Raw genomic sequence first — 12,525 nt, 5'->3', positions numbered from 1 at the left:
AAGACATTGGCATTTTGCCCTTGGTGAGAGAGTCAATGCTGAGCAAAGGACAGGTAGGGTAGCCACTTCAGTCAGTCACAAATCAGGACAATTCAGGCCCAACACTAGACTCAGAATTTGTCATCACTGATTACATAAACCAAAGATTGATCAACTCCCTTTCATGTCTAACTCTGTGAGTGCAAAGAAACTAACAATGACCAATTTGTTTATTTATTTTTAATTTTTAAATTTTTTTGAGATGGAGTTTCACTCTTGTCTTCCAGGCTGTAGTGCAATGGCACAATCTTGGCTCACTGCAACCTCTACCTCCTGGGTTCAAGTGATTCTCCTGCCTCAGCCTCCTGAGTAGCTGGAATTACAGGCATGTACCACCATGCCCAGCTAATTTTTGTAATTTTCTTTTTAGTAGAGACGGGGTTTCACCATGTTGGTCAGGCTGCTCTCAAACTCCTGACCTCAGGTGATCTACCTGCCTTGGCCTCCCAAAGTGCTAGGATTACAGGTATGAGCCACCATGCCTGGCCTGTTTATCAGTTTTTCTTTTCATTTAAATGGAATGATGAAAAAGACACTGGACTGGGTACATGTGTCTGGATTCTGGTGCAACCTGTGCTATTCACTGACTGTACAACCTGAGGAAACCTAGCCTTTCTGGACTTCATTTTGTTAATAGCATATGGACTAAATGATCCTCACATTTTTTTTTCCAGTTCTAGAGTGCTAGGATTCTTTTTTTAAAAAAAAATTTTTAACTTGTGTGAGTACACAGCAGGTGTATATATTTACGGGGTAAACAAAATGTTTTCATATAGGCATGTAATGTATAATAGTCACATCATGGAGAATGGAGGGAGCATCCATCCCCTCAAGCATTTATCCTTTATGTTACAAATAATCTAATTATATTCTTTTAGGCATTTTAAAATGTACTGTTAAGTTATTATTGAGTGTAGTCACCCTATTGTGCTATCAAATAGTAGAACTTATTCATTCTTTCTATTTTTTGTACCCATTAACCATCCCTACCTCCCTCCAACACCTCCACCTACCCTTCCAGCCTCTGTTCACCATCCTTCTACTCTTTCTGTTCCATAGGTTTAATCATTTTAATGTTTTAGATCTCACAAATAAAGAAGAACATGCAATGTTTGTTATTCTGTGTCTGGCTTATTCTACTTAATATAATGACCTCCAGTTCCATTTATGCTGTTGCAAATCTTATTTTTTTAAATGTTTGAATAGTACTCTATTGTGTACATGTGCCACATTTTCTTTATCTATTCATCTGTTAATGAACAGTTAGGTTGTTTCCATATCTTGACATTCTTTCATGATAAAAGTACTCAGCAAATTAGGTATATAAAGGATGTACTTCAACCCAAAAATTTATATATAATAAACCTGTGGCTAACATTATACTCATTGGTGAAAAATTGAAATTCTTTTCTCTAAGATCCAGAGCAAGACAAGGTCGCCCACTCCCACAACTTCTATACAACATAGTATTGAAAACCCTTGCTAGAGCAATAAGGCAAGAGAAAAATATAAGTCTTCCAAACAGGAAAGGAATAAATAAAATTGTCACTGTTTCCTGACAACATGAGCTTACATACAGAAAACCCTAAAGAATCCACAAAATAATGGTTAGAACTAATAAACAAATTCAGTAAAGTTGCAGGGTCCAAAATCAACATAAAAAACAGTATTTCTCCACTCTATCAACAAACGTAACCAAAAAAATCAAGACAAAATTTGATTTACAATAGCTATCAAAAATAAAACTTAGAAATAAATTTAACTAAGGGGGTGAAAAGCCTGTATACTAAAAACTACAAAACATTACCTAAAGAAATTAAAGACAGATAAATAGAAGGATACCTTGTGTTCATTGATTGGAGGAATTAATATTGTTAAAATAGTCATACTACCCAAAGTGTACCCACACTACAGATACAATGCAATCTCTATGAAAATCCCAATGTCACTTTGAACCAACATAGACAAAATAATTCTAAAATTCATATGCAGCCACAAAAATCTTCAAATAGCCAAGACAAACATGAGCAAAACAAAACAAAACAAAGCTGGAGGCATCATACTGCCTAATTCCAAACTATACTACAAAGTGACAGTAATTAAAACAGCATGGTACTGGCATTAAAAAAAAAAAAGTAGTGATCAAAGAAACAGAACACAGATCCCAAAAATGAATCCATGCAACTGTGGTCAATTTGCTTTCAACAAAGTTGCCCAGAATATATAATAGGAAGATGACAGTTTATTTAATAATAGTGTTTGGGAAAGTGTACATCCATATGCAAAAGAATGTAATTGGACCTTTATCTCACACCATATACAAAATCAACTCAAAATTGATTAAAGACTTAAACATAAAACCTGATACTGTAAAACTACTAGAAGAAAATGTGGAAAAAACTATATGACATTGGTCTGGACAATTATTATTTTTATATTTGATTCCAAAAGCTCAAGCAGCAAAAGCAAAAATAAATAAATGTGATTGCATCAAAATAAAATGCTTCTACAGAGCAAAGGAAACAACAGAGTGAAGAGACAACATATGAATTGGTAGAAAATATTTGCAAGCAACACACCTGGCAAGGAATTCATATCCAATCTATATAAGGAATGCAAACAACTCTATAGAAAGAAAACATAATCTGATTAAAAGATGGGCTAAGCAGTTTGGAGATTTCACAGATAACTAAAAATAGAACTACCATTCAACCCAGCAATCCAGTTATTTGGCATATGCCCAAAGTAAAATAAATTATTCTACCAAAAAGAGACATGCACCTGTTTGTTTTTCACAGCACTATTCACAATAGTAAAGACATAGAATCAAACCAGGAGCCCATCAATCGTGGATTGGATAAAGAAAATATGGTAAATGTACATGATGGAATACTACAGAGCCATAAAAAGGAATGAAATCATATCCTTTGCAACAACATGGATGCAGCTGGAGGTCATTATCCTAAGTGAACTAATGCAAAAGCGGAAAACCAAATGTCACAAGTTCTTATTTGTAAGTGGTAGCTAAACATTGGCCATTAGTTAACACTTGAAAAGGAAGAAAACCTGGGAAGACAAGTAAGTATAGGAGAACATTCTCATTTTTCTGAATATTCTATATTGCTTGGAAATCTTATAATACAAATCAATCCCTGTGTTACTTATGTAATAAAAAGACAAAGAATTTAGTTACTACTCCAAGACATTTCTTTTTAAAATCCCAGAGTCATTAAAGCATTAAAGATATATATGTCTACATGATGTATGTGTATCTAACAATCCTGCATGATCTGCACATGTACCCAGAACATAAAGTAAAATTTTTTTAAAAGTATATATAACAATTTTTAATTAACTCAGTTCTCTTATCTGAGATATGTTTATAGTTTCAAATTATACTGTTTTCAAATCTAAGTTAATTTGAAAATTCTTTTTTGTGGAAATCATGTGGAGATTTTGAAAATGTATTTAATCCATGCAACAAATAAAGCTTGTTCAGACACTGATATTAAATTGCAAACACATTTTTAAGTATAAAATTCCAGAACTAAAATAGTCTTGAGGGTGTATTTATTTCCTCACAATTTTATATTGATTTTAAATAATAGCATTTATAGTTTTCCCATTCTTGAGTTGTTAAATAGAAGTTTACCTGCGATAATCAAAACAGGTGAGACAGAAGGATGCCTCTGGCCTTCATTTCTATTTATTTATTTAATTTTTAAATTATACTTTAAGTTCTGGGATACATGTGCAGAATGTGCAGGTTTGTTACATAGGTATATATGTGTTATGACGGTTTGCTGCACCCATTAACTCATCATCTACATTAGGCATTTCTCCTAATTCTACCCCTCCCCCTAACCCCCACCCCTCCAAAGACCCTGGTGTGTGATGTTACCCAACCTATGTCCATGTGTTCTCATTGTTCAACTCCCACTGATGAGGGAGAACATGTAGTGTTTGGTTTCCTGTTCTTGAACTCATCCTTTTTTATGGCTGCATAGTATTCCATGGTGTATATGTGCCACATTTTCTTTATCCAGTCTATCATTGACGGGCATTTGGGTTGTTTGCAAGTTTCTGCTATTGTGAACAGTGCTGCAATAAACATATGTGTGCATGAGTCTTTATAGTAGAATGATTTATAATCCTTTAAGTAGATACCCAGTAATGGGATTGCTGGGTAAAATGATAGTTCTATTTCTAGATCCTTGAGGAATCACCACACTGTCTTCCACAATAGTTGAACTAATTTACACTCTCACCTATAATGTAAAAGCATTCCTATTTCTCCACATCCTCTCTAGCATCTGTTATTTTCTAGCTTTTTAACGATCACCATTATAACTGGCGCTAGATGGTATCCCATTGTGGTTTTGATTTGCATTTCTCTAATGACCAGTGATGATGAGCATTTTTTCATGTTTGTTGCCTGCATAAATGTCTTCCTTTGAGAAGTGTCTGTTCATATCATTTGCCACTTTTTGATGGAGTTGTTTGTATTTTTCTTTTAAATTTGTTTAAGTTCTTTGTAGATCCCGGATATTAGCCCTTTATCAGATAGATAGATTGCAAAAATGTTCTCCCATTTTGTAGGTTGCCTGTTCACTCTGATGATAGTTTCTTTTGTTATGCAGAAGCTCTTTAGTTTAATTAGATCCCATTTGTCAATTTTGGCTTTTGTTGCCATTGCTTTTGGTGTTTTAGTGATGAAGACTTTACCCATTCCTATGTCCTGAATGGTATTGTTTAGGTTTTCTTCTAGGATTTTTATGGTTTTAGGTGTACATTTAAATCTTTAAACTATCTTGAGTTAATTTTTATATAAGTTTTAAGGAAGGGGTCCAGTTTCAGTTTTCTGCATATGGCTAGCCAGTTTTCCTAACACCATTAAGTAAATAGGGAATCCTTTTCCTATTGCTTGTTTTTGTACAGTTTGTCAAGATCAGATGGTTGTAGATGTGTGGTGTTATTTCTGAGGCCTCTATTCTATTCCATTGGTCTCTGTATCTGTTTTGATACCAGTGCCATGATGTTTTGGTTACTATAACCATGTAGTATAGTAGCAAGTCAGGTAGCATGATGCCTCCAGCTTGTTTTTTGTTGTTGTTCTTGTTTTTTGTTTGTTTGTTTAGGATTGTCTTGGCTATGCAGACTTTTTTTGGTTTCATTTGAAATATAAAGTTTTTTTTTTTTTTTCTTCTAATTCTGTGAAGAAGTCAATGGTAGCTTGATGGGGATAGCATTGAATCTACAAGTAACTTTGGGCACTGCGACCATTTTCAGAATATTTCTTCTTCCTAACCATGAGCATGGGATGTTTTTCCATTTGTTTGTGTCCACTCTTATTTCCTTGAGCAGTGGTTTGTAGTCCTCCCTGAAGAGGTCCTCCATATCCCCTGTAAATTGTATTCCTAGATATTTTATTCTCTTTGCAGTAATTGTAAATGGGGGTTCACTCATGATTTGGCTATTTGTCTATTATTGGTGTATAGGAATGCTTGTGATTTTTGTACATCGATTTTATATATTGAGACTTTGCTGAAGTTGCTGATCAGCTTAAAGAGGTTTTGGGCTGAAATGATGGGGTTTTCTATACAATCATGTCATCTGCAAACAGAGACAATTTGACTTCCTGTCTTCCTATTAGAATACACTTTATTTCTTTCTCTCGCCTGATTTCTCTGGCCAGAACTTCCAATACTATGTTGAATAGGAGTGGTGAGAGAGGGCATCCTTGTCTTGTGCCAATTTCCAAAGGGACTACTTCCAGCTTTTATCCATTCACTATGATATTGTCTGTGGGTCTGTCATAAATAGCTCTTATTATTTTGATATATGTTCCATCAATACCTAGTTTGAGTGTTTTTAGCATGAAGGGGTGTCAAATTTTATTGAAGGCCTTTTCTGCGTCTACTGAGATAATTGTGTGGTTTTTGTCATTGGTTCTGTTTAGGTAATGGATTATGTTTATTGATTTATGTATGTTGAACAGGCTTTGCATCCCAGGGATGGAGCCAACTTTATCATGTTGGATAACTTTTTGATATGCTGTTGGATTCGTTTTGCTAGTATTTTATTGAGGATTTTTGCATCAATGTTCATCAGGGATATTGGCCTGAAATGTTATTTTTTTGTTGTGTCTCCACCCAGGTTTGATATCAGGATGATGCTGGCCTCATAAAATGAGTTATGGAGGAGTCCCTCTTTTTTTATTGTTTGGAATAGCTTCAGAAGAAATGGTACCAGTTCTTCTTTGTACCTCTGGCAGAATTTGGCTGTGAATCCTTTTGGCCCTGGGCTTTTTTGGTTGGTAGGCTATTAATTACTGCCTCAATTTCAGAACTTGTTATTGGTCTATTCAGGAATTTGATTTCTTCCTGGTTTCATCTTGGGAGGGTGTATATGTCCAGGAATGTATTCACTTCTAGATATTCTAGTTCATTTGTGTAGAGGTATTTACAATATTCTCTGATGGTAGTTTGCATTTCTGTGGGATCAGTGGTAATATCCATTCTATTATTTTTTAATTGTGTCTATTTGATTCTTCTCTCTTTTTTTCTTGATTAGTCTGGCTAGCAGTCTGTCTATTTAGTTGATCTTTTCATAAAACCATCTCCTGGATTCATTAATTTTTTGAAGGGTTTTTTTGTGTCTCTATCTTTTTCAGTTCTGCTCCGATTTTAGATATTTCTCGTCTTCTACTAGCTTTCGAATTTGTTTGCTCTTGCTTCTCTAGTTCTTTTCGTTGTGATGTTAGGGTGTCAAATTTAGATCTTTCCTGCTTTCTTTTGTGAGTATTTAGTGCTATAAATTTCCCTCTAAACACGCTTTGGCTGTGTCCCAGAGATACTGCTGCGTTGTGTCTTTGTTCTCATTGGTTTCAAAGAACTTATTTCTTTCTGCCTTCATTTCAGTATTTGTGCAGTTCTCATTCAGGAGCAGGTTGTTCAGTTTACATGTAGTTTTGTGGTTTTGAGAGAGTTTCTTAATCCTAAGTTCTAATTTAATTGCACTGTGGGAGACTCTTATGATTGCCATTCTTTTGCATTTGCTGAGGAGGGTTTTGCTTCCAAATATATGGTCAATTTTAGAACAAGTGTGATGTGGTGCTGAGAATAATGTATATTCTGTTGATTTGGGGTGGAGAGTTTTGTAGATGTCTATTAGGTCTGCTTGGTCCAGAGCTGAGTTCAGGTCCTGGATATCCTTGTTAATTTTCTGTCTCATTGATCTGTCTAATATTGACAATGGGGTGTTAAAGTCTCCCACTGTTATTGTGTGGGAGTCTAAGTCTCTTAGTAGGTCTCTAAGAATTTGCTTTATGAATTTCAGTGCTCCTGTATTTGGTGCATATATATTTAGAATAGTTAGCTCTTCTTCTTGCATTGATCCCTTTACCATTATGTAATGCCCTTGTCTCTTTTGATCTTTGTTGGTTTACCGTCTGTTTTATCAGAGACTAGGATTGCAACCCCTGCTTCTTTTTGCTTTCCATTTGCTTGGTAAATCTTCCTCCATGCCTTTATTTTGAGCCTATGTGTTTCTTTGCATGTGAGATAGGTTTTCTGAATACAGTACACCAATGGGTCTTGACTCTATCCAATTTGCCAGTCTGTGTCTTTTGATTGGGGCATTTATCACATTTATGTTTATGTTAATATTGTTATGTGTGACTTTGATCCTGTCTTTATGATTCAGCTGGTTATTTTGCACATTGGTTAATGAAGTTTCTTCATAGTGTTGATGATCTTTAAAATTAAGTATGTTTTTGCAGTGGCTGGTACTGTTTAGTGCTTTCCTTTCCATGTTTAGTGCTTCCCTCAGGAGCTCTTGTAAGGCAGGCATGGTGGTGACAAAATCTCTCAACATTTGCTTGTCTATAAAGGATTTGATATCTCCCTCACTTATGAAGTTTAGTTTGGCTGGATATGAAATTCTGGGTTGAAAATTATTTTATTTAAGAATGTTGGATACTGGCCCCTACTCTATTCTGACTTGTAGGGTTTCTGCAGAGAGATATGTTGTTAATTTGATAGGCTTCTATTTGTGGGTAACCTGACCTTTCTCTCTGGCTGCCCTTAACATTTTTTCCTTCATTTCAACCTTGGTGAATCTTACAATTATGTGACAATTATATTATAAAATTTACATAATTTTGTAGTATGTATCTGTTGAAAATTTATTTTAGCTAGTTTTCATTAATGTGTTTTCACCCTTGAACTAGAGATAAAATTACTTTACATACCACTTTTACAGTTTAAGAGTATTCTGAATATTTCTCTGTACCACTTATGCCATTGTATAATTGTAAGTTTATTCTGTTAATTAGCAGCCTTTAATTTCAGTTTAACCTTTTTCCCATTTAGAAAAAAAAGTGAAGCTCATTGCAAGCACTCATTTAATTTTACATAAACATATTCTTTGAGGCTGAAGAAAATCTGGCTGATTTTCAATGTGAAAATAAAATATAAAAATTGTTCTTAAAATTATTTCTAAACAGAACTAAAATCAGAATAATCTAAATAATCAGAATCAACTATTTTGGAAAAATCAGATTTATCAAGTGAACCTTCAGCCAACAACTGTTTGAGAGCGATGTTAACATCACTTGTAGAAATGCTACATTTTCTAGAATTTGACATTTTTAACTATTGCAAATTACTACATTTTGTAGATGGAAATGTCACTACTAAAAACAGAATTCTATAAATAGAATGACCTCTTTTGTGTTTGAGGTCGATAGGCTAGAGTGATGTGAAAATAATAACAAAAGTGAGATATTTTGTGGCAAAGTTATCTCAGGGTAAATGCTGTCGCCACAAGCACCACTGAAGAGTATTCTTAGGGCAAATGGGAAAAGGGTTAAAGAACTCTCTCACAATTCCTGTAAAGCAGACCTTGTGGTGATGATCTCTCTTAGCTTTTGTTTGTCTGGAAACACTTTTATTTCTCAAATATAAGTTTACTGGGTAAAGTATTCTTGGTTGACAGGGTTTTCTTTTCCCCCTTCAACACTTTGAATGTATTATCACACTCCTGGTTTCTGCTGAGACATCCACTGAAAGATGTATTGGGACTCCTTTGTATGTGATGTATTTCTTAATTCTTGTGGCTTTCAGGATTTATTTCTTTGTCTGTGATTTTTGGTAGTGTGATTATTATATATCTTGGTGAACTCCTCCTTGGGTTGAATTTCACAGGTGACTTCTTTGCTTCCTGTACTTGAATATGGCTTCATTCCTCATATTAGGGATGATTTTAGTCATTATTTCTTTAAATATGCTTTCTGACCCTCATTCTCTTTCTTTTCTTTCTGGAATGCCAATTTTGTGTGTGTTAGGTCTCTTGATAGTATTCCATAATTCCAATAGGATTCCTTCATTTCTTCTTTGTCTTTTTTTCCCCTCTTCTCTTAGGTAATTTTAAATGTTCTACCATTGAATTCATTGATACTTTCTTCAGCTTGATTTATTCTGAGCTTTATTTCTGTCATTTCATAGATCTCCCTTTCTTTGGGGTTTATTATTATAATATTATTATTATTATGCAAGGGGCCTTGGTGTTAAGTTAATAAGGATGGATGAACTAACTGCTATGCTCTGTAAAAATGTACAATTGAGGTTTGCCTCCCTTCCTGGGCAGGGTCTAGGGTTGTGCTTTGAGGTCGTGGGAAATACTGATTATGCTTCCAGATGTGGCATATCTGGAGACTATTTTTTCGGGAAATTCACTGCAGAAATTTTCTCCCTCCATGGGTAACAATTTGGGTAGGGTATAATGCTGAAATGTAGAGGCTGGTCATCTAGGAATTCAAGCAATGTAGCACTTCTCATCTTATCTGGGAGTCACCAACTTGGTTTTGTGGATGATCTATGATGTTTGTTGTTCTTTTACTGAGCACCACTGCTGTCAGGCACACTATGTTTTCGCCAAAATTGACACATTTGTCTCTGTGGCTTCATCTCTTTGCTTTGTTTCATGCCTGACCCCCGGGAGTCTAGCTGCACAGTTTTTCTGTGTGTTTCCCATTCCCCATGAGTGAAAATAAGTGAACTTCCTGGTAGGCACCTCAGAACGCTAGGTAAACTAGATGTCCACTTACTTGGTTCTCTTTTCCCACTGTAGAAACCATGGATCCTGAAGAATCCTTTCTGTGTGGCATTGTGCCAACTTGGAGAAGGAGGAATGGTAATGTGGTCAAAGTGAGGTCATTTTTCATATCTTTTCAATGTAAGCTTTTATTCATTTCCATGGAACATACAGGTAACTCAGGCTGATTTTTACATGTTGAGGTTTCACCAGTTTTTTTGTATATGGATAATTGCTACTTGATTTTCTATGAGAGGGAGTAAAGCTTGGGACCTCCTATTACACAATCTCACTGATATCACTCTCTGATATTATTTCTTGTTAATGTCAAGAAATTCTATGTGAAAGAACCTTTAGTTGGGAGGGCGTGGATCATTTGTCTTATCGCTTCATTTTCCTCTTTATCCATAAAACATTGATCTTTAACTATATCTATATAAAATTAGCAAACTGTACAGCTTGTATGAGGAGTTTAGTTCAATGATAAATGGTCATAAATGTTTCAGGTATTTAGGATATCTTTAGAAACCTGAGTTGAGTTTATATTTTTATGTCAAATTTACATTCACATAGGGGATATCTTTCACAAATTAGTCCAACTACTCGGTTCATGATATTAATGAACGAAAAGATCTTAAAATCCACCCTGAGACTGAATGGTTGACTGTGCCGTGAACCACTGACTCATACCTGACCAACCAGTTCACAATGATGATTTGACACAAATGAATCCTCATCTGAAATACTTCATGGAGACAAAGGACAGCATTTCAAGAAGACATTCCTAAGTTTAAATCCCAGCACTGCTGCCTACAAGGTATGTGATCTTAGTTAAACTTAAACTCTCTGAGGCTCAGTTTGCACACTTGTAAAACTGTGTAATTGCAATGCTATCTACCCCAGTATTATTACAGGGATTAAATTATATAAGATAACCAATACTGAGCATCTGATATATGCCTGGTATTTAACAGTCTCAATAAATGATAGCTATATTTTCACTACTACATGTGACTTCATTGTTAATTCAAGGATCAAAATGTTATTACTAACTTGGACTCAGCCAGAGGTTCTCCTTATTAAAAAGAATGAATAATTTTGATTGGTTGACTAGTTTAAGCATCTAGGCTTTCCAAATGATGAATTCATATCCCCATATTACAGATATATTACAGAGTTTCTAAATTTAATGTCAAGTATATTCACTTTAGTGACTGCCTAAAGTAGTCAGGAAAGTTACTATACTTACTTTTTTTTGAAAGTGTCCACTGTCTTTTTGATATAAGAGCAGATAAAAGTAATTAAATACATAATGACTGATGTTACAATGGAATTAAAATGTCTATGTTTAATATAATATTCTATAAAAAATTTGTGTGTGTGTGATGAACAAAGAAAAAAGTCATTAAAATTGAACACAAGTTATGCCAAGTGAAGTTTACATTTTGTATTTTTAGGGAAGTGTTAGAACATAATCAGTGGACATAAGTCAAATGGCTAATATAAATTCTCTTAGAGAAGTAGTAAAATTTACCTTCAGAAAAGGTCATTTTGGAGGCTGATTTGCATTTGTAAATAACTCTTTTTGCTCAAGCATGATTTTCTCATTATTGAAACCACTAGGTTGTGACGCACTGGAAGGGCTGATATTTATAAACTCCCATAGACATTGGTATATGCTATCCTCTTTGAGAGCAGAGCTTTTATTGGTGTGGAGGTAGCAGTTTGGCACCTAATTATTTTAAAAATTAGCAAATCCTCATTAAACAGCTGCTTTTCTATTTTTTGTTGACTTGTGTGAGATGCCAAACAACTCCATTCTTTGCCTAGAAGATTAAAATTTTCAATCTGATTTTTACCGCAGACTTAATTTTAATGTATAATCATCCATGTAAATAAATCCTAGAGATTAGTGGTATTGAAAATAATTAAAAAGATGTAGAAGGAAATATATTCACACAGTACTAGAGTAACAAAATAGTAAGCCTAAGGCATTTTGTGGGCTCTACAACCTATGCTAATTTTAGCTAAAGTCCACTATGAATTACTTTTAAATTCTTGGTAGTAATAGACAAACAGATATACATATGTAAATATTTCAGGATAAATATTAAAGTGATAAAAATAGATGGAATTCTCATACTTCCAAGTGTATTTATACCTAAATCTATCTAAATAAGGGTACTCATAGCCTTTGTACTAAGCTTTTATGAGAGAAATTGCTGGTGTTAGAAATTTAAAAAGATTCAGTAAATGGTACCCCTCTTCTTCACATGAATTTGGAACTATTTAAAAGGTAGACAGGGAGTAGGGAATGTAAGATCAAATATCACCTTAATTACTGATAAATTGGTTATTGAAGTAGGTTGCCTGTACTTATAGGATACTGGG

General features: G+C 34.5%; 1 long non-coding RNA gene across 1 annotated transcript; it reads right to left on the bottom strand.

Annotated features, from left to right (window-relative positions):
- Positions 1–869: 869 nt before the first annotated feature.
- Positions 870–6,613, bottom strand: LOC116549065. Its single transcript, XR_004267698.1, has 3 exons — positions 6,468–6,613; positions 1,589–1,594; positions 870–881 (listed from the first exon to the last, which is right to left on the bottom strand). It is a non-coding gene; the product is annotated as an uncharacterized LOC116549065 (long non-coding RNA).
- Positions 6,614–12,525: the final 5,912 nt, after the last annotated feature.

The sequence above is a fragment of the Sapajus apella genome, unplaced genomic scaffold (genome assembly GCF_009761245.1).
Source record: "Sapajus apella isolate SASKATOON/1434 unplaced genomic scaffold, GSC_monkey_1.0 scaffold6, whole genome shotgun sequence".
Taxonomy (NCBI): Eukaryota; Metazoa; Chordata; class Mammalia; order Primates; family Cebidae; genus Sapajus; species Sapajus apella.
The sequence above is the reverse complement of the archived record's forward strand: the minus strand, read 5'-3'. Positions and strand labels throughout refer to the sequence as shown.